The sequence below is a fragment of the Lissotriton helveticus genome, chromosome 10 (assembly GCF_964261635.1).
Source record: "Lissotriton helveticus chromosome 10, aLisHel1.1, whole genome shotgun sequence".
Lineage (NCBI taxonomy): Eukaryota > Metazoa > Chordata > Amphibia > Caudata > Salamandridae > Lissotriton > Lissotriton helveticus.
The window spans coordinates 711,907,650-711,933,800 of NC_136071.1; positions in this window are offsets into that span (position 1 = coordinate 711,907,650).

Here is a 26,151-nt window from a genome sequence, read left to right on the forward strand (position 1 = left end):
TTGCATATGGCCATGTCTGAACTGGGGTGGCGGAGTGGGCTAAAGAACAGTGATGGATCAAACTCAGATCTGTTGACTGGGTGTGAGTGTTTGATTGGTTCAGATGCTCCGTCCATCACCACCCCCTTTTGTACCACTTTGTTCGCCATAAGTTGGCAGGGTATGCTCAGACGGGAGTCCCTTGCTCACTTTGCCACTGGATTCAAGCAAGCCGGGCTGAAGACGGCTGAAATGCCAGAAACCGGTCCTTGGAAGCTTGTTTCCGGTCCAGGGAAGGCATGGCTTGGCAGTTTGGGCTGGACTGTTCCCATGAGGCACAGGGTCAGACTGATTTGCATATGGCCATGTCTGAACTGGGGTGGCAGAGTGGGCTAAAGAACGGTGACGGATTAAACCCGGATCTGTTGACTGGGTGTGAGTGTTTGATTGGTTCAGATGCTCCGTCCATCAACATCCCCTTTTGTACCGCTTTGTTTGCCATAAGTTGGCAGGGTATGCTTAGACGTGAGTCCCTTGCTCACTTTGCCATTGGATTCAAGCAAGCCTGGCTGATGACGGCTGAAATGCCAGAAACCGGTCCTAGGATGCTTGTTTCGGTTCCAGGGAAGACATAGCTTGGCAGTTCGGGCTGGACTGTTCCCATGAGGCACAGGGTCAGACTGATTTGTATATGGCCATGTCTGAACTGGGGTGGCAGAGTGGGCTAAAGAACGGTGATGAATTAAACCCAGATCTGTTGACTGGGTGTGAGTGTTTGATTGGTTCAGATGGTCGGTCCATCATCACCCCCTTTTGTACCGCTTTGTTTGCCATAATTTGGCAGGGTATGCTCAGACGTGAGTCCCTTGCTCACTTTGGCACTGGATCAAGCAAGCCTGGCTGATGACGGCTGAAATGCCAGAAATCGATCCTAGGATGCTTGTTTCGGGTCCAGGGAAGACATGGCTTGGCAGTTTGGGCTGGACTGTTCCCATGAGACACAGGGTCAGACTGATTTGCATATGGCCATGTCTGAACTTGTGTAGGAGAGTAGGCTAAAGAACGGTGACGGATTAAACCCAGATCTGTTGACTGGGTGTGAGTGTTTGATTGGTTCAGATGCTCCATCCATCACCACTCCCTTTTGTACCGTAATGTGAATTATAGGATTATAATTGTCACAGTGGCAAAAAAACTGCTACTGTGGCATGGTTTAAGTCATCAGAAGTATAGGGATGAGGCGGAAAAACATAAGTACTGGAATGGAGGACAGGAATCAGGGCATGTCTGGCCGATTTCTGGATCCGGTGACCACAGGGGAAGGCCAGAGGTCAGGTCACCTAAGGCAAACATGCTCTGTGCAAGATGTGACTGAAGGACATGCCTTATGGCCACAATTGTTCTATGTGATCACTGGGCTTGAGTGAAAGATATGCATATCCAGCACTATGCCAATGAGACTGGAGAATTGGACAGTGGGCATTGGGCACGGTTGAGGGTCTCCTCCTGCACTCTGTCTTTGCTGGGCAGGGCCAAAGGCTGTTCAAAGCTGGCCCTGGTGTAAGGAGTACTGTTCCATATTCAAGGCTTTGAACACAGCAAGTAGACTGTAAGGTAAAATTATGTTACATGAAAATGGTCAAAGTTTTGGTGTACTGTGGAAAAGGGGAGTGGTTTCATTGCTGTTTTTGTGGGATGTGAGAGAACAGAACTGTAGTCTGTAGAAGGAGTTTAATCAGTTTCTCAAATGTAGACTTTATTTCAAATGTCAAGTTAACATCATTTATAGAACCAAGTTTGATCCCATCTCAGTGAATAATTTCATGTGGGGTGCTAATAGTTTGACATTTAGTTTAATGTTGCAGTACCTGATTTCACTTAAACCTCTAATTGTGGGCTCCATAATTAAAAACCTTTCTTTTAAGGGGCCCAAGGGCGGCACGACACGGACTCGTATGGAAAGGTACGCCTGCGACAAGAGTGCCTCTCCCCCCGCGAATGGAAAAGGGCAAGCAGCGAAATCGACGGATGTAGGTGGAGGGAAGAAAGCGACGCTGGATGATGTGATGCGGGCGCTAGCGCAGGTGCAAACCACAGTTGGATCTATCTCTACCGAGATAACACTTATCAGAGCGGACCTCCACAAGATGTCCGAGAAGGTGGGGTCACTGGAACTAGTCACGAAATCGTTGGTGGAAGATGTATCAGAATTGCAGACGGAGATGGAGAAAATGGCGGTCGAAAATAAATTGCTGAAAGAAAAACTGGACGACCAGGAAGGGCGCTCTAGGAGGAACAACATAAGAATCCTTGGGGTTCCGGAATCTGAGGGTATTAGAGCAACTGACCTCTTCGTGGAAGATCTAATCAAATCGAAGCTCCAGCCTAAGGGTCTGTCAACCTTCTTCTCAGTGGAGAGGGCACATAGAGTGCCGGGGGGACGTCCGAAGCCGGGAGCAACCCCGAGACCCATATTGGCGAGACTTTTTAACTTTCGCGACAGAGACGCCATTCTACAAGCAGCGAGGGTATCCCCTCCAGTGAAGGTCCAAAACTCCACCGTAGCCTTTTTCCCGGACTATACGGCGGAAGTGGCCCGCCGTCGGAGGACGTTTTTGGAGATAAAAAAGGAACTGCGAGCGAGAGAGATTCAGTACTCTATGCTATTCCCTGCCAAACTAAGAGTAGTGGCGGACAACAGGACATGGTTTTTTGACAATCCGGATGTGGCTCGGGACTGGCTGGAGGGTTGGAGGCCGGCATCACAGCCCCGCCGCTCGAGTAGGAAACCAGGGGATCGGCATACAGGTGAACGCACGAACTCCCAGCAGTCGGAACTTGAAGAAGAAAGGCGCTCCCCAGCAAGAGACAGCGTTACTGGTGACGTACTGGCAAAGGAGTAATAGTCTGGTAGACACAGAACACCTCTTGAGGGTGGAACTTGCCTCAAGAAAACATGACACAACATGCTGTTACCGTTGCTAGGAACCATACACTCCGGACTGGACGCAGCACACCATACTGTAAAGGGGTGCTTTGGCCCCGGGTAGACCCATCCCAGTCCCGGAAATTTAGGCTGCGTAGAGTTCTAAATTGCAACAGGACAACAGGTTGACGCCTCAGGAGTGGGGCATCAAGTGACTTCAGTAACTCCACTGCACATCATGTCCTGGAATGTTAGGGGATTGGGTGACAAGATTAAGCGTGGATTGGTTATGCAGGGTATCAAGAGGGTGCGACCGACACTGGTTCTTCTCCAAGAGACACACCTTACGGGCACTGCTACACAAGCGCTGGATAGACGGGGTTACCAGATGATAGCTCACTCGGAGTTTACCTCCGGATCACGTGGGACGGGCATACTATTGCGAAGATCGTCCCAGTTCATAACTCAGACCACTAAAATAGATGAACAGGGACGCTTCGCGGCAGTGCATGGACAGTGGGAGGGTAGGCCGCTGAACGTAGTTTCAGTGTATATTCCGCCGGCGCTGCATGCGGTGGCTCTGCCCGACCTAGGGAAGTTCCTACTGGAGCTCCCGGAGGGCGATTTGATAGTGGGGGGGGATTTTAATGCAGTGATACATAATGCACAAGATAGATTCCCGACTCGAGCACAAACTCCTGGTCCTTCCCGATTCGGTGACTTCCTGGAAGCACAGGGCTTGATTGATATTTGGCGACACATGCACCCAGAGGAGCGACAATATACCTACTATTCCGCCACCCATAATAGTTTGTCCAGAATTTACTATTTTTTCACTCTGGGCACTGGCCGCCTCACGATAGACGAGGTGCAGATCAAACCAAGAGGTATTTCAGATCACTCGCCGTTAACGTTGACCCTGTCCAGTCAGGAAAAGACTCGTAGAAGAGTCTACCCAATATATCCAGGGTATCTCAAGGTCCCGTCTGTTAGTAAAGAGTTGAAAAAGGCGACCCGAAACTACTTCACAGAAAACCTGAACTCGGTTGACTCCCTGTCAATCCTGTGGGAAGCCTATAAAACAGTCCTGAGGGGGCAGGCCGTCTCGTCCGTATCAGGCCATAAACGCGCGCTACAGAGCGACCTAGTAAAGCTCGAGCTGGAACTGAGCAGAGCGAAGGCGGCCCATATGACTGCCCCGTCGGATGATACGTTGCATTCCCTTCAGCTGAGCCAACGACTCTATGATGGCCACCTGAGACGCCAAACAGTGGCAGATGTCGCGGCGACCGCGCATAGAGTATACGATATCGGAGATAAAGCGAGTAAACTCTTGGCCTGGCTGGACAGAAAAAAGGGGGGTAACAGAACTATACTGCAAATAACTGACGCAACCGGAATAATGCACACGCGCCCGGAAGAAATTGTAGACATACTGGCAGGTTATTTCCAAGGGGTGTACTCCCCAGCGGTCGAAGTAACGGAGGAAATGGCTAAAGAGGCTCTCCGCGGTGTTCTAACCCCGACCCTATCGACGGACGCGGTAGAAGAACTCGACTCTGACTTGACAACTGAAGAGATTCAGTTGGCCATTGCAGCTATAAGATCGGGCAAGGCTCTCGGGCCGAACGGGATACCAATCGAATGGTATAAAACACGGTCAGAATCACTGAGTGAGCCCTTGCGGGCGATGTATGAGGAGAGTAGGGAAAATGGAATCCTCCCCCTCGATCAGCGAACGGCGACTATAGTGGTAATCCCGAAGCCAGGTAAACCGCCTAGTGAATGCACGTCTTATCGACCGATCTCGCTTCTTAACGCCGAGGCTAAAATACTAGCAAAAGTGTTGGCGACTAGACTGATGCCCTTCCTGGAGCACTTGATCCATCCAGATCAGTCCGGCTTTATGCCGCATAGGAGTACTGCGCTAAACCTCCGCAGAGTGCAGGGAGCTCTGGCTAGAGCGCCCTCGCTGACAGAACTGGCAGTTATATTATCCCTAGATGCCAAAATGGCATTCCACATGGTGGAGTGGCAGTACTTATTCGCGGTCCTGGCTCACATGGGGTTCGGCCCTAAATTCATCTCCTGGGTGCGGCTGCTATACACCAGCCCCGTGGCCCGTGTGGTGGCGAACGGGCATACCTCACGCGAAATACCACTGGCAAGGGGGACTAGGCAGGGATGCCCACTCTCACCTCTATTGTTCGCACTGGTTCTGGAGCCTTTGGCTGTTACCATTAGGAAAACCCCGCTACTAAAGGGGATCAGCTGGAACGACAACTGGGAAGACAGGGTCTCCCTCTATGCAGATGACATGTTGATTTACCTGACAGACCCAGAGAGAAGTGTCCCTAGCCTATTAGGGATATGCGATACCCACGGACGAGCATCCGGATACACTATAAATTGGGCAAAATCGGTCATCTACGAATTAAAAGGCCCCGCTCCGACTCTCCCCGACACTTGCCCCTTGACGGTGGCGACAACCTCCTTCAAATACCTAGGAATCTACGTCACCCAGGACGTTCATGAATTCTTTGGGAGAAATCTGCAACCTCCTCTCACTCGGTTGAGAAGCGATGTTAGACACTGGAAGGCCCTTCCGCTGACGCTGCTGGGCAGAGCGGAATTATTTAAAATGATGGCATTGCCGCGTTTCCTGTATGTGCTCGAAAACACACTGACCTTGATACCCCCAAGCTATTTCCAAAAAGTGACAGCCGCAATGACGGGCTTACTATGGGGAGACTGCCTGGCTCGCATTGTGCATTTAAAACTTAATAGAAGCTGGTATGATGGCGGGATCACCCTGCCGAATATGCAGTTGTATTATTGGGCAGCACAGCTCAAAATTATTAATCAGTGGCTGCACACCTCACAGACTGAACCGGCCTACCTCGCAGACAGGGCACAACTGGGCACTCATAGCCTGTTGGCACCGCTGTACCACAAGGGAGCTGCGGCAAAATTAATGGGACCCACAAAACACACAGTATTGTTATGGCATAGGGCACAAACAAAACTGAAGTGGGGGGGAGCAATCACAAAGTTAACTCCGTTGTGGGACACAAAGGCCCTAGGACAGCTACGACAGACTAAAGGGTTCACCCAGTGGGATAATATAGGGATCTCCATGGTGGGGGACATGTGGTCGAGAGAAGGGGTAGTCCCGTTTTCATATCTTCAGCAACACTATGACCTTGGTCCCACTGAAACGTACAGATATGTCCAGATCAGACACGCCCTGATGGCAGCAATCCCTGCAGACACAACAGTCCCGGAATCCTCGCCGCTTGAAGATCGCCTGCTCACTGATTTTATGCAAGAGGGCGCCACCTCCCTGACTTATCGTAAACTGCTAAATAACCTGCCTGACCCATTGGAAAAGTTGAGAGAAAAATGGGTGGCGGAGATAGGAGAAATGGATGAAAAAGAATGGAATGCAGCCATGGCGTCCCCACGCGAGGCGGGCATATCAGCTAGGTTCCATCTGGTTCAGCTAAAAATTTTGGCATAGGATATATTATACAAGGACTACACTACACAGATTACATAGGGCACCTCACCCACACTGTCTCAGGGGCTGTGGGGCAGAGGGAACTTTCATACATACCATCTGGGAATGCCCATCCCTTGTGTGCTACTGGCAGCAGGTGTTGCGTACCATCTCACAAACACTAGAAACCTCTCTGACGCCTGACCCTCGTGTGTGCCTGCTGAATGTGTGGGACGCTAATGATCTAACGCTTTATGGTAGATTGTGGGCCACTGTGGGTATCGTGACAGCAAAACGAGATATAGCGCAGAAGTGGGGGGCAGCAGAGGTACCAACTTTCTCACAATGGTGCAGGAACATGGACACACTTATGGTAACAGAACGGGCGGTATATAAATTGAGGGCGAACCCTCGTAAATGGAATGCGATATGGCAACCATGGAACACCTATAGGGGGGACCTGTGTGAACCCCTAGAGGAGGAGGAAACTGACAGCTCAGAGGACGAGATGGATGACAATTAATTGCTCAGGGCCACTGGATACTGTGAGGACGCTAGGAGGAGCAACTCCGAGACACATAACAGATTCATGGTGTGGGTCGGGCAGGGGATGGGGGTGGTTGGGTCATAAAGCAATGGAAAACAGATTAAGAACGAAAGGGGATGTTGTTTTTTTTAATTAATGAGTCACTAGTTAAGTTAAGTTAATATAAATCAAAAAGCAAGATAACATTCAATTTTGCAGATAATGTGGATTGTCGGTTGTTAGTATGTATTATTGATGACGCTGCCGGACCGCTGGTTGTCGGCTGAATAGCTGTGTATCTTTCTATCCATCAGAGGGAATAAATGTTTCGACCGGCCCCAGGGTTGTAGGCACACTACTGTATTTTACTGACACTGTCAATAAAATCTTGGATCAAAAAAAAGAAGAGAGAAAAAAAAAACCCTTTCTTTTAAAAAATGAGGAGAAATAAAGTTTCTCCGCGTTATGCCTCCACTGGAAAGGTGTAAGATTTTGATGTGTTATGAATCTAAATGGAGTTGCATGGGAACACCCACGCAATGCCCATGGAATGCCTACCCAAGGCAGAGTAGGGCAAACAGTGATTTGCGCTGCGTTGCTCTAATTCAGATTGATGAGGTTATTTAGAGCCACGCCAAGTGGCTTTGCAAGACTTCATAAATCTGATTTAGAGCTTTGCGTTGTGCATGTACCACATTGCCTGGTGCAAAAGCGATGCAAGCCTCCCATAAATATGCCACTAAGGGGTCAGATGTACTAAACACATCACAAAATACTTGTTTCAAATTGTGGCCAGTTTTTTCACTACTAGTGTGGTATTTAGTGTACTTACCTAAGTACTACTAGATCTGTTTGCAAAATATTGAATCGTAGTGGGTCACATTTCCATTTATCTCATGAATATTAATGAGGTAGGTCGCAAATTGCGACCCTCTATGATTCACTGCCATCACAGAGATGGTGTTATGCTGGAGTAAGTAGACAACCATGTCTGTGATTGCTTTTAAATAAAGCAATATTTCTTTGTAAAATGCTTAAAAGCAACATGGAATGTGTTAAAAAAAAGTCTAACAATTTTTTTAATACTAGGCAGTGGTACATGGTACTACTGGCTACTCTTAAAACATGTTTTTGTCAACATTCATGAAGGGGAAGAGGGTCCTTGGGGACCCCTTCACATTTGGAAATGTTTTGATACTACCTTTCAATAGTCTGTAAAATATTAATGTTTTGCGACCGGATTTCAGTCGCAAAACGTTAATACATTCCGTTCTGGGTCTCCATTTGGAAGGGACGCCCTAAACACGCCCCTTTCAAACACCAACTTGGAATGTAGCCACAAACTCAAACAGTGATTCAGCAATGTGTTATAGAATATTATTTCGAGTTTGGTACATGCACAAAGGCCATTTTGTGCTAACAAATAGTCTGATTCTGCGAATCAGACCATTTGCAACCACAAAAAGCCTTATTGTATCTGGCCCTAATCCTGTTAAACACTCATTTGTAGAGCAAAGTGTAGTCATGCATACTTTATAAATTAAGTCATGAGCATCTTTAAGTGTGTAAGTAATGTTTCATCGATTTTACATCTTTAATCTTTAAAACCAGCTTTATATAATGAGACATTTGAAATGCATATACTTCAGAGTAATATGTAGTGAATTCAGTATACTGCCTTGGGAAAGTTTGTATTAACCTGATATCCCAGTAGGTTAAGCTCTTGTTGCTAAGAAAAAAAGAGCGATGAATTACAGCACTTTTAATAATATTAAATATAAGGTTTCGAGTATGTAGTCTAAGTGTGATAACATACATGTAATTGGATTAAGCAACTCTGAAAAAGGGCGTTTATTCTACTTTACTGAAGACTGATAATATGTAAGTGATTTGGGAAGGTATGATTTTTTTAAAGAAATGTTGGTGTTTTTGATGATTTTTGAACTTCATATTATTTTGAATAAATACAGAGTGCTATTTGAAAGGTCTGTATACATGTTTTTGTATACGTGTTATAAGTTTCACAAGGCTGAGTCAAGCAGACCTTTACGGAGCTCCAGAGGAGGTTTGGTGATTATTTCTATTCGTGACTTTTTCATGGTCGATAGAAGTTTCTTACCTCCAAAGGATGGCGTCCTTTATTTTAATCTGTTTCTGTTCTGTTTCCAGTGGTTTTCTTTTACCTTTGTTCTTATTCCTGAAAAGGATTTCAGTTGCTGAAATGCTTGTCACAGTTGTGCGTGATTAAATATTTATCTACCTAATTTCATTTGAATAACAGTACTTTCTCCCTCCTCATATAAACCTGCTACTTATCTGTAGGATCAACTTTGTAACACTGCTGACCCATGTTTCTGAGCTTATCTACCTTCATCACCCGTGCTCCTTCTAGAGTAACAGATCTCCACAACATCATTGCAGATTCTGGTTCTTTTGGACCCATGCCTCCTACTCATCAGGCATTTCTGCCTTCTATTCCTGTGCATCACACTTATAAGGTAAGGACTGTGTCCAGACTCTCCTCTGATTGTAAACCCTGCTCACTCAATGCCCTATTCACAAACTCATTATGTAGTATAATTAGTAGTACTACAGTAGTTCTACAAAAGTACTACAAAATTGTATTCACAAACCTAAGAGTGTAAGGGCCAGATGTACGACTACTCTAAATTGCGAGTCGCAAATTGCGAGTCACAATTCAGAATGTACAACAATGTCAGAGACACTGATTGCGATTCCCAATGGGGTTGCAAAATGCGAGGCTCATGAATATTAATGAGCCACTCGCAGTTTGCGACCCCATTTGGAATGGCTGGCACTCCCAGGGATGGGGGCCTGCTGGGCACAGCAGACCTTCATGTCTGGGACTGCTTTTCAATAACGTAGGTTTTGTTTGTTAAGGCAGCCCGTTTTCCTTAAAGGTAAATGGGATGGATTTAAAAAAGAAAAATGAAACGTTTTTGTTTCATTTTTTAAGGGCAGGCAGTGGTCCCTGGGAACACGGCCTGCCCCTAAAAAAAAATTCCCCTCCATTTGTAAAGGGGAAGGGTCCTTTTGTGAGTGCATTACCACCCTCTTGAAGAGGGTGGTAATTTGCGAGTGTTTTGCGTCCGCAATTGCGGTCGCAAAACATTCATACATGGCTTTGGGGTCGCTATCAGGAAGGGAACGCCCCTTCCTAACAGCGACTCGCAAAACACTATTTTACTAGTCGCAATTTATTTGCAACTCGCAAAATAGTGTTTGTACATGGCCCACAAGGCTTTAGCATGCGCAATCGGGTCACAAACCCATTTGCACATGCTAAATCCCGTCGTACATCTGGCCCAGAGGCCTATTCACAACGGTAAACCTACAAGTGAGTATAGCTCCACATGTAAAATTGCTCTTACCCTAGGTACTAACAGTACTACTTTTGGCTATTCACCATTTCCAAATTTAAATGTACTCAAAGCATACTTACATGCCTCTGCACACTTGGCAAAGATCTTCGCCATTGTGATAGAGATCTCTGCCTGCTGGGCAGAAATCTCTGTCACTTGGGTAGAGATCTCCCTATGATAAATACACAGGACAGTTTCAAAGTGTATTGAACTTTGAAAAAATATTAAAATACTGTTATGCTAAATGTTAATGTAAACTAAATGTATAACATTACATAAAATGTTACAGAAGGCCTGATTCACAAAGGTAAACTTACAATTGTTTACTATTCACAAAGATATTTTACTAATAGTATCTTTATTATTACGGAGTCTCCGCAATTAAAAAGATAGGTTTGTCCTGTCTTTTAATGAATCGAGATGATAGAGAATGTTTAATAACGTGTAATATATATATAATTATTAAAAATATAAATATTTACATACATTTTTTAATTCCACCTACGTAGAAATATTTACATGTATTCTGTAGTTATACACATTTATCATACATTATGTATAACAGTATTAACACATGTATTAAATATATATATATATATATATATATATATATATATATATATATATATATATATATATATATATATATATATATATATATGTATATATATATAGTTCAAACAGGTTGCCACAGGTGAAGAGGCCACTCAGAGTATAACGCCTTTCAGCGAGGGCCCCAACAGACGCATCGATCAGCCTTCCTCGGCAAATGCAGCTCAACATGTTTCGGGCCACCGCCCTTGATCACGAGCCTCCAGAAATAATGAACATGGCCGCATGGAGTTAGAACACCTGCATTTATTTATTCAAGTCCGCCTACATGGGCGTGTCTTTGAGCCTAATGCGGCTTCGGCAACAGGGTGCCTTCTGGTACTTGCAGTTCAGCTCCAAAAATGTGTTACCCCAGTGGGTTGCACCAAGTTCATGTTTTCATCATTAAAATCCCCAGTGGGTCCGAGGAAAGCAGAAAGGTGAGTCCATTGGATTAAGCAACCCCTCGTGCTGACAAACTCTGCTCCTTCCAACACCTGGAGTGTTCAGGTGAAAGGATCCGCATATATGCGTCGGGCCATCCTCGCGACCGAGCCCGGCCGCTAAAATTGTTCAAACAGGTTGCCACAGGTGAAGAGGCCACTCAGAGTATAACGCCTTTCAGCGAGGGCCCCAACAGATGCATCGATCAGCCTTCCTCGGCAAATGCAGCTCAACATGTTTCGGGCCACCGCCCTTGATCACGAGCCTCCAGAAATAATGAACATGGGCGCATGGAGTTAGAACACCTGCATTTATTTATTCAAGTCCGCCTACATGGGCGTGTCTTTGAGCCTAATGCGGCTTCGGCAACAGGGTGCCTTCTGGTACTTGCAGTTCAGCTCCAAAAATGTGTTACCCCAGTGGGTTGCACCAAGTTCATGTTTTCATCATTAAAATCCCCAGTGGGTCCGAGGAAAGCAGAAAGGTGAGTCCATTGGATTAAGCAACCCCTCGTGCTGACAAACTCTGCTCCTTCCAACACCTGGAGTGTCCAGGTGAAAGGATCCGCATCTATGCGTCGGGCCATCCTCGCGACCGAGCCCGGCCGCTAAAATAGTTCAAACAGGTTGCCACAGGTGAAGAGGCCACTCAGAGTATAACGCCTTTCAGCGAGGGCCCCAACAGACGCATCGATCAGCCTTCCTCGGCAAATGCAGCTCAACATGTTTCGGGCCACCGCCCTTGATCACGAGCCTCCAGAAATAATGAACATGGCCGCATGGAGTTCGAACACCTGCATTTATTTATTCAAGTCCGCCTACATGGGCGTGTCTTTGAGCCTAATGCGGCTTCGGCAACAGGGTGCCTTCTGGTACTTGCAGTTCAGCTCCAAAAATGTGTTACCCCAGTGGGTTGCACCAAGTTCATGTTTTCATCATTAAAATCCCCAGTGGGTCCGAGGAAAGCAGAAAGGTGAGTCCATTGGATTAAGCAACCCCTCGTGCTGACAAACTCTGCTCCTTCCAACACCTGGAGTGTCCAGGTGAAAGGATCCGCATATATGCGTCGGGCCATCCTCGCGACCGAGCCCGGCCGCTAAAATTGTTCAAACAGGTTGCCACAGGTGAAGAGGCCACTCAGAGTATAACGCCTTTCAGCGAGGGCCCCAACAGACGCATCGATCACCCTTCCTCGGCAAATGCAGCTCAACATGTTTAGGGCCACCGCCCTTGATCACGAGCCTCCAGAAATAATGAACATGGCCGCATGGAGTTAGAACACCTTCATTTATTTATTCAAGTCCGCCTACATGGGCGTGTCTTTGAGCCTAATGCGGCTTCGGCAACAGGGTGCCTTCTGGTACTTGCAGTTCAGCTCCAAAAATGTGTTACCCCAGTGGGTTGCACCAAGTTCATGTTTTCATCATTAAAATCCCCAGTGGGTCCGAGGAAAGCAGAAAGGTGAGTCCATTGGATTAAGCAACCCCTTGTGCTGACAAACTCTGCTCCTTCCAACACCTGGAGTGTCCAGGTGAAAGGATCCGCATCTATGCGTCGGGCCATCCTCGCGACCGAGCCTGGCCGCTAAAATAGTTCAAACAGGTTGCCACAGGTGAAGAGGCCACTCAGAGTATAACGCCTTTCAGCGAGGGCCCCAACAGACGCATCGATCAGCCTTCCTCGGCAAATGCAGCTCAACATGTTTCGGGCCACCGCCCTTGATCACGAGCCTCCAGAAATAATGAACATGGCCGCATGGAGTTCGAACACCTGCATTTATTTATTCAAGTCCGCCTACATCGGCGTGTCTTTGAGCCTAATGCGGCTTCGGCAACAGGGTGCCTTCTGGTACTTGCAGTTCAGCTCCAAAAATGTGTTACCCCAGTGGGTTGCACCAAGTTCATGTTTTCATCATTAAAATCCCCAGTGGGTCCGAGGAAAGCAGAAAGGTGAGTCCATTGGATTAAGCAACCCCTCGTGCTGACAAACTCTGCTCCTTCCAACACCTGGAGTGTCCAGGTGAAAGGATCCGCATCTATGCGTCGGGCCATCCTCGCGACCGAGCCCGGCCGCTAAAATAGTTCAAACAGGTTGCCACAGGTGAAGAGGCCACTCAGAGTATAACGCCTTTCAGCGAGGGCCCCAACAGACGCATCGATCAGCCTTCCTCGGCAAATGCAGCTCAACATGTTTCGGGCCACCGCCCTTGATCACGAGCCTCCAGAAATAATGAACATGGCCGCATGGAGTTAGAACACCTGCATTTATTTATTCAAGTCCGCCTACATGGGCGTGTCTTTGAGCCTAATGCGGCTTCGGCAACAGGGTGCCTTCTGGTACTTGCAGTTCAGCTCCAAAAATGTGTTACCCCAGTGGGTTGCACCAAGTTCATGTTTTCATCATTAAAATCCCCAGTGGGTCCGAGGAAAGCAGAAAGGTGAGTCCATTGGATTAAGCAACCCCTCGTGCTGACAAACTCTGCTCCTTCCAACACCTGGAGTGTCCAGGTGAAAGGATCCGCATCTATGCGTCGGGCCATCCTCGCGACCGAGCCCGGCCGCTAAAATAGTTCAAACAGGTTGCCACAGGTGAAGAGGCCACTCAGAGTATAACGCCTTTCAGCGAGGGCCCCAACAGACGCATCGATCAGCCTTCCTCGGCAAATGCAGCTCAACATGTTTCGGGCCACCGCCCTTGATCACGAGCCTCCAGAAATAATGAACATGGCCGCATGGAGTTAGAACATCTGCATTTATTTATTCAAGTCCGCCTACATGGGCGTGTCTTTGAGCCTAATGCGGCTTCGGCAACAGGGTGCCTTCTGGTACTTGCAGTTCAGCTCCAAAAATGTGTTACCCCGGTGGGTTGCACCAAGTTCATGTTTTCATCATTAAAATCCCCAGTGGGTCCTAGGAAAGCAGAAAGGTGAGTCCATTGGATTGAGCAACCCCTCGTGCTGACAAACTCTGCTCCTTCCAACACCTGGAGTGTCCAGGTGAAAGGATCCGCATCTATGCGTCGGGCCATCCTCGCGACCGAGCCCGGCCGCTAAAATAGTTCAAACAGGTTGCCACAGGTGAAGAGGCCACTCAGAGTATAACGCCTTTCAGCGAGGGCCCCAACAGACGCATCGATCAGCCTTCCTCGGCAAATGCAGCTCAACATGTTTCGGGCCACCGCCCTTGATCACGAGCCTCCAGAAATAATGAACATGGCCGCATGGAGTTAGAACACCTGCATTTATTTATTCAAGTCCGCCTACATGGGCGTGTCTTTGAGCCTAATGCGGCTTCAGCAACAGGGTGCCTTCTGGTACTTGCAGTTCAGCTCCAAAAATGTGTTACCCCAGTGGGTTGCACCAAGTTCATGTTTTCATCATTAAAATCCCCAGTGGGTCCGAGGAAAGCAGAAAGGTGAGTCCATTGGATTAAGCAACCCCTCGTGCTGACAAACTCTGCTCCTTCCAACACCTGGAGTGTCCAGGTGAAAGGATCCGCATCTATGCGTCGGGCCATCCTCGCGACCGAGCCCGGCCGCTAAAATAGTTCAAACAGGTTGCCACAGGTGAAGAGGCCACTCAGAGCATAACGCCTTTCAGCGAGGGCCCCAACAGACGCATCGATCAGCCTTCCTCGGCAAATGCCGCTCAACATGTTTCGGGCCACCGCCCTTGATCACGAGCCTCCAGAAATAATGAACATGGCCGCATGGAGTTAGAACACCTGCATTTATTTATTCAAGTCCGCCTACATGGGCGTGTCTTTGAGCCTAATGCGGCTTCGGCAACAGGGTGCCTTCTGGTACTTGCTGTTCAGCTCCAAAAATGTGTTACCCCAGTGGGTTGCACCAAGTTCATGGGAAATTATGTAAATGTAAGATGCGGTGTGAAGGGAGAATTAACAAGACTTTTCCTATAAACCGAAGTGTTCGCTAGGGGGGTGTACTGGACCAAACGCTATTCCTCCTATATATTAACAACTGAATTGCCTACATAATAACTTGTGTCAATGACTCCCCAACCCTGGCAAGAGAGAAAATACTGGGACTCCTCTTCACGGACGACAAGTTGTTGTTGTCCAAAACTAGGAGGGACCTACAAAACTTGATTGACAGCTCCAACCAGTTCTGTGAAGACTTTGGCCTTGAAATAAATACGTCCAAGACCAAATATATGATTTACACCAAGAGAGGCAGAGTGAGAGGGGTCATCAAGGTGGTATCTGAAATATTGGAAAGAGTCACTGGAGTTTGATTTTCTGGGTATCAGGCTGGATGATACTAGATCATGGGACCCTCAGTTCATCAAGAGCACCTTAATTGTGAAACACCAAACTGCAGTCATTCATTAATTTCCCAAAAAAACAGCTTGGTCCAGCAATTTAAATTTATAAAGCACAAGCAAAGGGGTGGGGGGCGCACTATATGGGGCCGAATTATGGGGCCATTGTAATACGATCACCTTGAGCACAACAGAAAATAACTTCCTTAGGGGCCTGGGCTTAGGAAAGGCATGCCATTTGTCCTTCTTCGCCTTGATCTGGGGATATCAGTACAGTTAGCGTTGAGACCTTTATTGTTCTGGGTTTGAATTTGAAGTACCCATGAACTGTGCCACCTTAGGGAGGGCTTGCTGGAAGCTATTAGGTCCAATGGGGTGTGGAAGGTCAGATGACTGGGGTTGCTTAAAAATGCCTGGCTTGAGCTGGGGCTAGAGAAACATTGGAGCGAGCCCCAGTCTATTTTTTGAGGAGACGCTCTTAAAGTAAAAAAACTGATTCATGAGAAAACTATTGGCTGTAGGGACCATTCACCCATGCTAGGTTGCCTAACAAGTGCTTTCCTTCTCCACAAATCCATAACCAAGGGGCAGGAATTCCTGGAATTTATCCACCCAGTGCATTCCCAGTCTCTCTTTCTTCAATTTAGTTACGGAACCCTCCAGTACCAGCTTTTACTGCTAATTGGGGGAAGTGGAAACAGGGATCTGCTTGTTGTTTCTACTGCAGAACTTTCCAAGAAAGTGATGAGCACTTGTTCTTTTTTTGCCCACTCAATGTTGATCTCAGAAACAAATGGATTGTCCCTCTGTGTTGATCGCTTAGCTTACAAATTTGAAATAAAGCTTATAGAATATGTAAACGCGATACCACCTTGATTGTGGCTGTGGCTGTCTCTAAATTCTTGCATGTAGCCTGAACAATTAAAGCCAAAGCATTAGGCCCAGTGCAAGAAGCTATGTCCTAAATGATTTATGCACAAATCTGATCTTAAGGAGACTTTAACTGCCTGATGACATTTTTTAATGTTTTATGTATGTATCTTTGATGATGAGACTATGGAATTTGATCCCTCTAAGGGCCCAGGCCACCACTAACCATATGCTCTTCCGGAAACGGATTAAAACTTGGTTGTTCTCCTCCATCTAACTTACTTTCACTGGCTGCGCTGCTGTATTATTCTCTGGTATGTCCATAAGCGCTGGGACGTCCCGTTGCTGGGGTAGCCATGCGCTTTACAAATAAAATTAACATAACATAACATAACATAACAGACTGACTTCTCAAAGGATCAATAAACAAATCAGTATGAAAGCAGAACAATACTCAAAGCCTCCATCCCAATAGCACTGATCCTCCCCATATTCTTTAAAGCAATTGAGGTTGGTGTCCCCTGACAGACACATCTTCACTTTGAAATATGGAACCACATGGCCACATGAAAATTTGTAACGCAAAGTGCAGAAAATTATGCAAACTGCGCAAGCGGAGCTGAGTTCACCACCCAGACTTACTTCTTTTCTATCCATAATTGAAGGTTTTCCACCATCTTCTTCCCACCAACATTTACATGACTCAAACTACATCTGTACTTCTTCTCAGAAGTGCTTAGATGGGTGTGGAGGTCCAAATGTCTGTGTCCCCAAATGGTCACCTTCTGCTGCCTTATGTTTCGTAAAAACAAATGTTTTCAATACCTCTTTGAAGTTTTCTGCAATGTTTAATTTGTTAACCAAGGACCCAAAAGTGCTTGTGTAATACACACTACTCTTTCATGCATGTCAAAGTCCATTCCTCCTCTTCAATCTGAAATCCTACAACTGTTGCTTTTTCAGATATTATGGATGATGTGCATCTTATGATGGTATTATCATTTTTATAAGGTCTGACCTGAACCACACAAAAGACAATGGAAGCTGAAAAAATGTCCATTTTGAGTAACTACAATTTTTAGTATTGTTTTTTAAGAACCAGCCATTCTAAAAACACTTCACAATGATTAGACCCATTTTTGTTACACATACAAGGAGATGAAGGATCTGGATAAGATGTTTAATCTTGAAAGATGTTGCAATTGGCAATGTCACATCCATTGAATTGTGGGGTTTCCTGCACTAAGAAATTTTAAGGTGTTTCCTATATTATATGATCTATTCTATACATTTTTTACATCTTGTTTGTCCTTTTTTCGTTTCCTCTTCTTGTTTCAGAATTGGCATGTCCATTTTGATGATTATTTCTAGGTTAAAATAGAGGGTATTCTCTGATGCTACAAGCATCAAACATCAAGTAACTGTAGCACATCCTGATTCAGTGAATCATGATTGGTTCAATTTTATATTTGCACTTATGAATGCAAAACAAAACCACCACTATGGTGCAAATGGTACATAAATACATTTTATGTTTGGGGTGAGATTGTGATCCTTTATAACTGCGGCAACCAGCATAGGTAGGTAGACACCTACAAATCCATGGTTGTATATCAAAATATCGAGTGACAAAATATCCCCCTTGAATAATATTGTACCCAGTGTATCTACTACCACAATGTTGTGAAGGTAAGTATATAGAGGCAAGTAGAAGTTTCCAATTCTTAACTCCACATATAGTCATGAACATATCTTGAAGATACATATATTGTCACAAATTGAAAATCTATTACCCATATATTCTTACAATCATCAACACTCAAACCCATTAGCTTGTGGGAATTAATTTTCCTGTTGCCGGTAGTGTCTCACTCTGGAAACACATGTAAACATGTTCATTTTAAAGCCAGGAACATTAGCTTTTCCACAGTGTAGAACAGGACGACTCTGGTCCATATGTGGGGTTATAGCATGAATGATTACTCCACAGTCACAAATATTGCCCTTTAGGAGAAAATATGATGCAAATGAAAATTGTACTATTATTTATGCATTCTAAATTTACCACCAATATTTCATGAGGAATTTTCCATGCATTTAGTATTCTTTGCACCCACATAACAAAACAAAATTATGTAATGCACAGGTTTACCTCCTTACATGAATGTATAGTTATACATTTTAAAAGTTTATAACATTTTCAAAGAGATCTCTGGGAAACCTGAGACAGCAACAGATTTGTAGCAGGAGTCTGGGAAAACTATTCAGAATACCTAGAGCGAGTAATGCAAAGGGTTTTCCACATGCTCAGTTGTCCAATTACACTTTTTTTTCTATTCGGAATGTTTTTTTTAATTGAAGAAAATCCTTCCCCCTTATATCAGCACTAATTTTCGGGATGTTCCTTTTCCATTCCCACCCTGGAAATGAATTTACTTAATTAGAGTAAATATTAAACTGCTTTGAGAGGTGGGAATGGGTTGGAAAAAAGGATGTGAGTACCACAATCACATGTATTTTGATGTATTCCCGAACTTTCCATTGTATCTCTGCCATGTTATGTTATTATGTTTATATGCATTTGTGTAGAACATGACTCATACTTGAGGGTATCCTGGTGCTAAATCACGAGCTTAATATGCTGAGCCAGTGCCATCGCAGGGTGAAGAGTCCAGGTCTTCAGTTTCTTGAGAAATTCAAGAACTCAGAAGGCAGCTCTAGTGTGCAGAAGCAAGTTGTTGCAGGCTTTAGGAGCAAAGTCGGAGAATACACGACTGCCAGATCTAGATCTACATATGTAAAGGGGTGGTTGTGCAAGTAGGAGTCCAGCTGAGCTGAGGTCTCTGGTAGGTTTCTGGAAGTGTGTGTGTGGTGTTGAGGTATGTGGGGCCAATGTTGTGTAAGGCTTTGTATGTGTGTGTATGTGAGGAGGTTGAAGAGTGCTCACTTATGGATTGAGAGTCAGTGGATCTCTTCGAGGTGCTGGGTGATGTCAGTGTGGAGTGAGACGCTGAGGGCAAACCTGGCCACTGAGTTTTGTATGATCTGAAGTCTTCTGGTCAGTTGCGTGTTGGTTCTGGCATAGAGTCTGTTGATGTAGTCCAGCTTGCTGGTGATTAGGGCTTGGGTGATGGTTCTGTGAATGTTGGTGGGGGCCATTTGACGATTTTCTTGTGCATCTTGAGTGTGTTGAAGTAGAAGAGAGAGACTGTGTTGACTTGGCTGGAAATGGTAAATTGGTAGTTGATTACTAGTCTGAAGCTCCTGTGCTCCATAGGACTCCTACGCCCACACATCCCACATATACACTGAACCAAAACAGGAGGAGGACCTTTCTTTTACATTGCTCCTAAAGCGTGGCACAACCTCCAACTCCACATCAGGGCCTCCTTTTCTCTTCTTGAATTCTGCAAGAAGCTGAAGACCTGGAGTTTCAATTGACCAACCTACCATAGACAGAGCTGGGCACACCCACATGTTCAGCATCAGGATACCCTTTGAAGTCATAGTGAGCTCTGCAAATACACATAACAGAACAAGTGTGTTCTGTGTTACTGGTGGTGCTCTCCGAGGTGGTGAAACGTTGGGTGGCTTCTTTGAAGATGGTAGATTTTGCGTGATATGGAATGCAATGGAATACTTATTACCCCCTTGAGTAGGATTTAAGCTTCCATAATATTGCACCCTTATGGGATAACATTATGAATGTGTAAACACCTTCTTAAGTGCTTTTGTAAATGCCAAACTTGCATTTATTTTCATAAACAAACCACTAGCATGAGTAAATTTTCTTTGGATTCGTTCTGAATCCCCAAAAAGGGAGAACTCTGCATCGAACAGAGAGGTAACTAAATGGGAGCAGAATTCCACCTTTTTAAGTTGGGGCTTTGTGAAGAATACCCTACGTATTTTGCGTAGACCTAAAAGGTGAGTTATTACCGTGTTACCATTCCTATGTTATACCTGCATTCTCACACCCGTATTAGTCACCTCATTTTATGAGCTCAAACACTTCCACAAATATCTCGAGTCTTTTCATTGTTTTTATCCTAATATCCCCAGTAACGATATTGCTGTAAAAATATGCATTGTTTAAACTAACTGATGCACGGTGAATACATGCAATCAGTTCTTTCACATCAGTGACTGTGCCAGTTATAGGTCACCCAACAAAGAGAATGCAACATTTAATTATAATCTCGAGTTCTGATTTTGTGTCTTTTGCTTAGTCTTTGTTGAGTTATTTTTTAACACTAAGCTATATCATCATCCCACTCAGCTTTCAGAGTTTTAGGGTCATTTGGAGGGTAGCCTTATAAATTGCCGCGATGACTGAAATCATGACTTTTAAGCCACTTCTTCACCCATTAGCAATTTGTTCTGCAGGTAAAATATAAAAGAAAGTTTATAAAAGTATACAATTTCGATATATTTTTGGCAGACGTTCTGCCCTTTGAAACCGGCACAAAGCTGCGTGCAAGTACTTCTGAATCGTAAATTAAAGGTGTGCGTGGCCAGGTTTCATGCTTGTTAACTTTTATATGAAGTAAAAAACAACTTTCTATGCTGCGTTAGGAGAAGTCGTGTTTTTCAAATTCAAAACAGGTATTAAATGTACAGTCCATGTTTACTTTTTGCATCACGAAGACATAAATGCTTAGGCACATAAGAACCTGAAGGAACATAGGGCCTCATTACGAGTGCCCCTGTGTGGAGGATGTTAATTCCACGCCCTTGGAGTTAAATGTACTGGGTCCCGTCAATTTAGGGAGTGAAATTAACAGGGATTGTGGCTTGAACCCTCAGAATCACCTGACAAATGAGGCGTTACTGCGGGAATCAGCAATTCAGAGTTTGATTTCCCCAGATATTTTCTCATCCTAAATAGCTGAAGGAAATATAGAGACCTGGCGCTTCTGCAGAACTTACATTTACCTTTGTTACTGGCTTCATCGTGAGTTTCTAGGCACTAGTAATGAAGCTTCAAAAATATGCCTCTTCCCTTGTTTGCTCATCCCCTATAAACTCTGCTTGCTTTCCAGATTTAGGATTAAAGAATGTTTTTATATTCAGACAATCACTTTTCAAATTATTATGATTTTTTACTTACTTTGCTGTTGTGGCAAGAGAAGGTTTCCAAATTCATATGACTGGCAGAGAGCTGTCTGAGGGTGAGGTTTAAAAATTGTAAGGGCAAAGGAGTGGGTCTCCCTCAAGGATAAGAACGTAAGACGTATAAACAAAGAGAATCCACTAGGATGGTGTTGGTGATCCCTACATCCAATCAGGGTTATTAGCTATTCAGCTCAGCTCTTTCACTTGGCTATCTTCATGACCTCTGCGCACAACCACCACAACCACATTTCACCTATCTTCATGATGCCTGACCTTTCTGTAACTTTTAATACTATCAACCACTCAACTCTTGCTGTAAATCCTTATCAGTTTGCTTAACACTGGTTAGTCCTGAACTAGTAACCTTCCTATATTCATAACTGTTACTTTTCCTTCTCTTGGAGCTGCTCACTCTTCAAGTTGGCTTCCATTCTGTTAGCATTCTACAAGGCATACACCTGTTGCCATCATCTCCGCTAGATGCTTTTCACATATTCTTCCCATTTCAGACTTGCACCCCTCATGTCCAGTCACAGATGACTTACTGCTTCACAGGTATCCAATGCAGTCTGGCTCTCTGCACACTCAACTTGTCTACAATTGAGACAACGTATTTTCAGTCCCATTTTGAACATGATAATATTACCAACCCTATCTAATTCTGCTGTGAAATTCTCACACTGGCATCACCCCTCAAAATGTAATGAAATGAAATGAAAAGGCAACTTATAGAGGCGAAACTTTCACCCAAAGGTGTCAAGGCGCTTACTCATTGAGGCTGAGGTTCGACAGACCTCAACAACTAAACAGCTAGGTCTTTAGCGCCTTCCTGAACGCTAACAGATTGTTCTCATGTTTCAGATTTGATGGGAGAGAATTCCACAAGCTAGTAGCACCCAACAAAAAACGTATCCCTCCCCAGGAGCATTCTTTCACCCTGGGAACAACAAGATCGTTGGACGAGGATGAACGAAGGTTACGAGCTGGAATGTAGAACAACAGATTCCGTTTTAAAAAACCTGGTCCTATGTCCTGAGTGGTCTTAAAAACAATACATAGAGCTTTGAACTCTATACTTTTTTTTATTGGCAGCCAATAAAGATACTTCAATGCTGAAGAGACTTATTTATATTTTGGGATGTTCAGTAGGAGCCTGGCTGCAGCATTTTGAACAACCTGAAGTTTGGCTAAGCATTTTTTTAAGGTTTAAGGTTAATGAAGAGCCCATTGCAATAATGGGCTCTCGAAAGGACAAGTGCTAAGACCACCAGCTTACGAAGCTCAGCTGGAATAAATGGAAGGATTTGTCAAAGGATTTTCAATGTATAAAAAGAGAGTGAGGTGACCTGATTGACATGTTTTTCAAATGAAAGTTTAGAGTCAAAAGTGACTCCCAAGTTCTTAACCTTGGTCACTGGTGTAGGTAGTGGTTTATTTTGCTCTACCAAGATGATGGAATACTTCATACCTATCACTGTCATAGCAGCATGGTATCATGTGCTGAGTATCAAATCAGCCTTACTCTTCCAATACATACAGCTAAGATGTTTGCAACTGCATAAGTCCTCAGTAACTATTGCAGTTGCCCAAACCTTTGAGATTTACCCCGCACTCTTTCTGCCTACTCAATAAAGTTATTAACTGGGAAAGGTATGGTGCAGTGGCCAGGGCAGCTGACTTCAGAGCACAGGGCTCACGGTTGCATCCAGCAGCAGTTCAGCTTAGCACCGTGTGAATCTGGGCAATAGCTCACTTAATTACCACAATGGCCTGCAGTGCATTGAGACCAGTAAGGGTGAGCAGTTTGCGCGATTTATTATCACTGAGACTTTAAACAAACTCCTAGTGCATAACCAAACCTCTTGCTTAGGCTTAGGCCAACTGGTCTTAGTATTTGAAGCCATCAGTGACATCTCCCTTATCTCTCCAAAAACCTCATGTGCTATGCCTTTCCTCAACTCCTGTGCTCATGGCAGTGGAACAAAGGAATTTTAGGATTATTGGAGGACATGACCGTTAGTATTCAAAGATATTTTGGCATTGTCGCATCTGAGAGACTAGGATAATCCTTCACAGTGTTGGATAGAAGATATTTCATGAATTCTTTAGAGAGTGTACCTTTAATTATTTAAGATTTCCTTTGACAATACTTCAACAATTCACAACCTATTTATAGAATTCTTTTAAGTTTTCGATCTGGGTTATTTGAGGAAGTAGCCTCATTGTTTGAAATGCTTGATATTAGCCATTTGAATAAATGTTTGTAGGCATTTATATCATGTTTGGGAGAGTTGGACCGTGTATATTTGAGGAGTCCTTGCAGATTATTGACCCTTGATATCTGAATAATACTTGGACGGCACTGATTGCATGTAGTTGAAAGCAGTGAGTTTTTTTGGGGGATTTTGGGATACTAGAAAAGATCTGGAAAGATTTTGATCTCAGCAAGCGAAGAATGCTTGAAGGGCTGAACCTCCAGTACTTGAGCAGAGGGTATAAAGGCAGGGATTCTACCCCTCACACTTAGAGAAGCGGTTATAGTCCTACTCTTGAAGCCCGGGAAAGATCCAATGTGATGCGGCTCATTTAGGCCCCTTTCATATTAAACTTTAACTACAAAATCTTAGCCAAGATGTTATCTACCTGCCTGCATGGAACAGACAATCTCCCCTGCACAAGCTGGCGTTATATCGCACAGATCTACTGTGCTGAACCTGTGAAAAAATGTTGCTGTCCTTCACAGAATAAATCTTACGTTTCTGGCTGTGGCGGCTCTGCTGGGTGCCGAGAAGTCCTTTGATTCTGTGGAGTGACCTTTTCTTCATGCCACACTGCGGAGGCTGGTGGTCCCAGAGGGATATGTGGCTCTCATGCACTTTTTATACATGCTACCAACAGCACGCATCAGGGTTAATGGCACGTTGACCAGGCCACTCCCCAGTTCCCGAGGCACTAGGCAGGGATGTCCAATATCGCCACTTCCTTTTATAATAGCGATGGCCCACTAGTGCAACAACTTCATGGAAGCCACTCTCATCGGGGGTTGCAGTTTAAGCCTGGCCCTTTATTAGTGACCCTTTATGCAAATGACATTCGGCTATATGTGGTGCTATATGTGAGGAACCCTGCTGATAACCTCCCACCACTCTTGACTGAGGTACATCGTTTCAGCCCTCTATCGGGGCTACCTATAACCTGAGGAAAGTCGGAGATCTTTCCACTAAAGGAAGTAAAAGAACTGAGGCAGTGGTGGGTTATCGGGGGCCTGGTGTGCGTCAGAGGAAAAATACTTGGGGATTTATTTACAAAGGGACAGAGAACAGCTACTGAGGCTGAACTATGGCCCAGCAATAGACCAGCTTCGCGACAGGGTGGAGAGGTTGATTCACCTCCCACTGTCCATAGCTGGGCGCATAGCCATTATCAAAATAGTGGTCGTGCCCCAGCTCGTCTATTTGTTCAACAACATGCCCATTCCCTTGACGAATGCCTTTTTTACTAAAATCCGCACAATTTTGATATGCCTCATTTAGGAGGGGGGGAGTAAGCAGCCTTACATCAGTTGGAACATCGGTGTCCTTCTGTTTGAACGTGGGGTTTAGGGTTCCAGACATACACCTTTACAACCAAGCGGTGCAGTGTAGATACTCCCAACACTGGTACCACCCGGATGACGGTGTTTCCTACGCCAAGCGGGAGAAGAATCTAGTAGCCCCTACGCAGATGGCAGCCCTTCTTCTGGCTGGACTGCCACAGATCAGAACAATGTTCAAACTGTGTCCACTACATGCTGGGCATGGAAGAGATTATTAAGAAAGACGGGTTGCACCACAATTTATTCATCGGCACTTCTATTGATGGCGAATCCATGGTTACCCATCACAATGAAGCCTCTAGTGCAACGTACACTCCAGCGACATCCGCTGCACATGTTTGGGGACCTCTTTCCCGCACCACCCAATCTCACGAACAGAAGACCCTCATTTCCGAGATGCCCCCTTACAAAGATCACTTCAACCAGGCTAGGCTCCAGGCAGCCCTCAGGGACAGAATACCAACATACCCGCTATAGCCAGACAGGTTTGCACCACTCGCACTGCTTATCACTGACACTAATGGAGACAACTCATAACTAGGCAATACTGTGCATGCTTAGCACTTACACCTATGCATGACACCAGATTGAGGGCAGCATGGGAGGCAGACCTGGAACATCCACTTACAGATTAGGTCTGGTTAGAATGTTGCACGCAAACCAAATTGGTGCCTTGTAACCACCGGCATAAGCTATAACATTACAAATTTCTGCGGAGATAATTTACCACCCCAGGGCTGATGGCCTATACAGATCGTGCCTGTTTCTCACACTGCCTCAAATGTCCTGAACCTGTGATAGAATTGCTCCATACTGGAACATCATCTTTGCAGAAATGGTACGAATGACGAATTTCCAATTAGGAACTTCCCCACTGGTGGCACTACTGGCTAATGTCACCAATGTGCCTAGAGCATCACGCAGGTTTGTGGTGATGTCACTGCT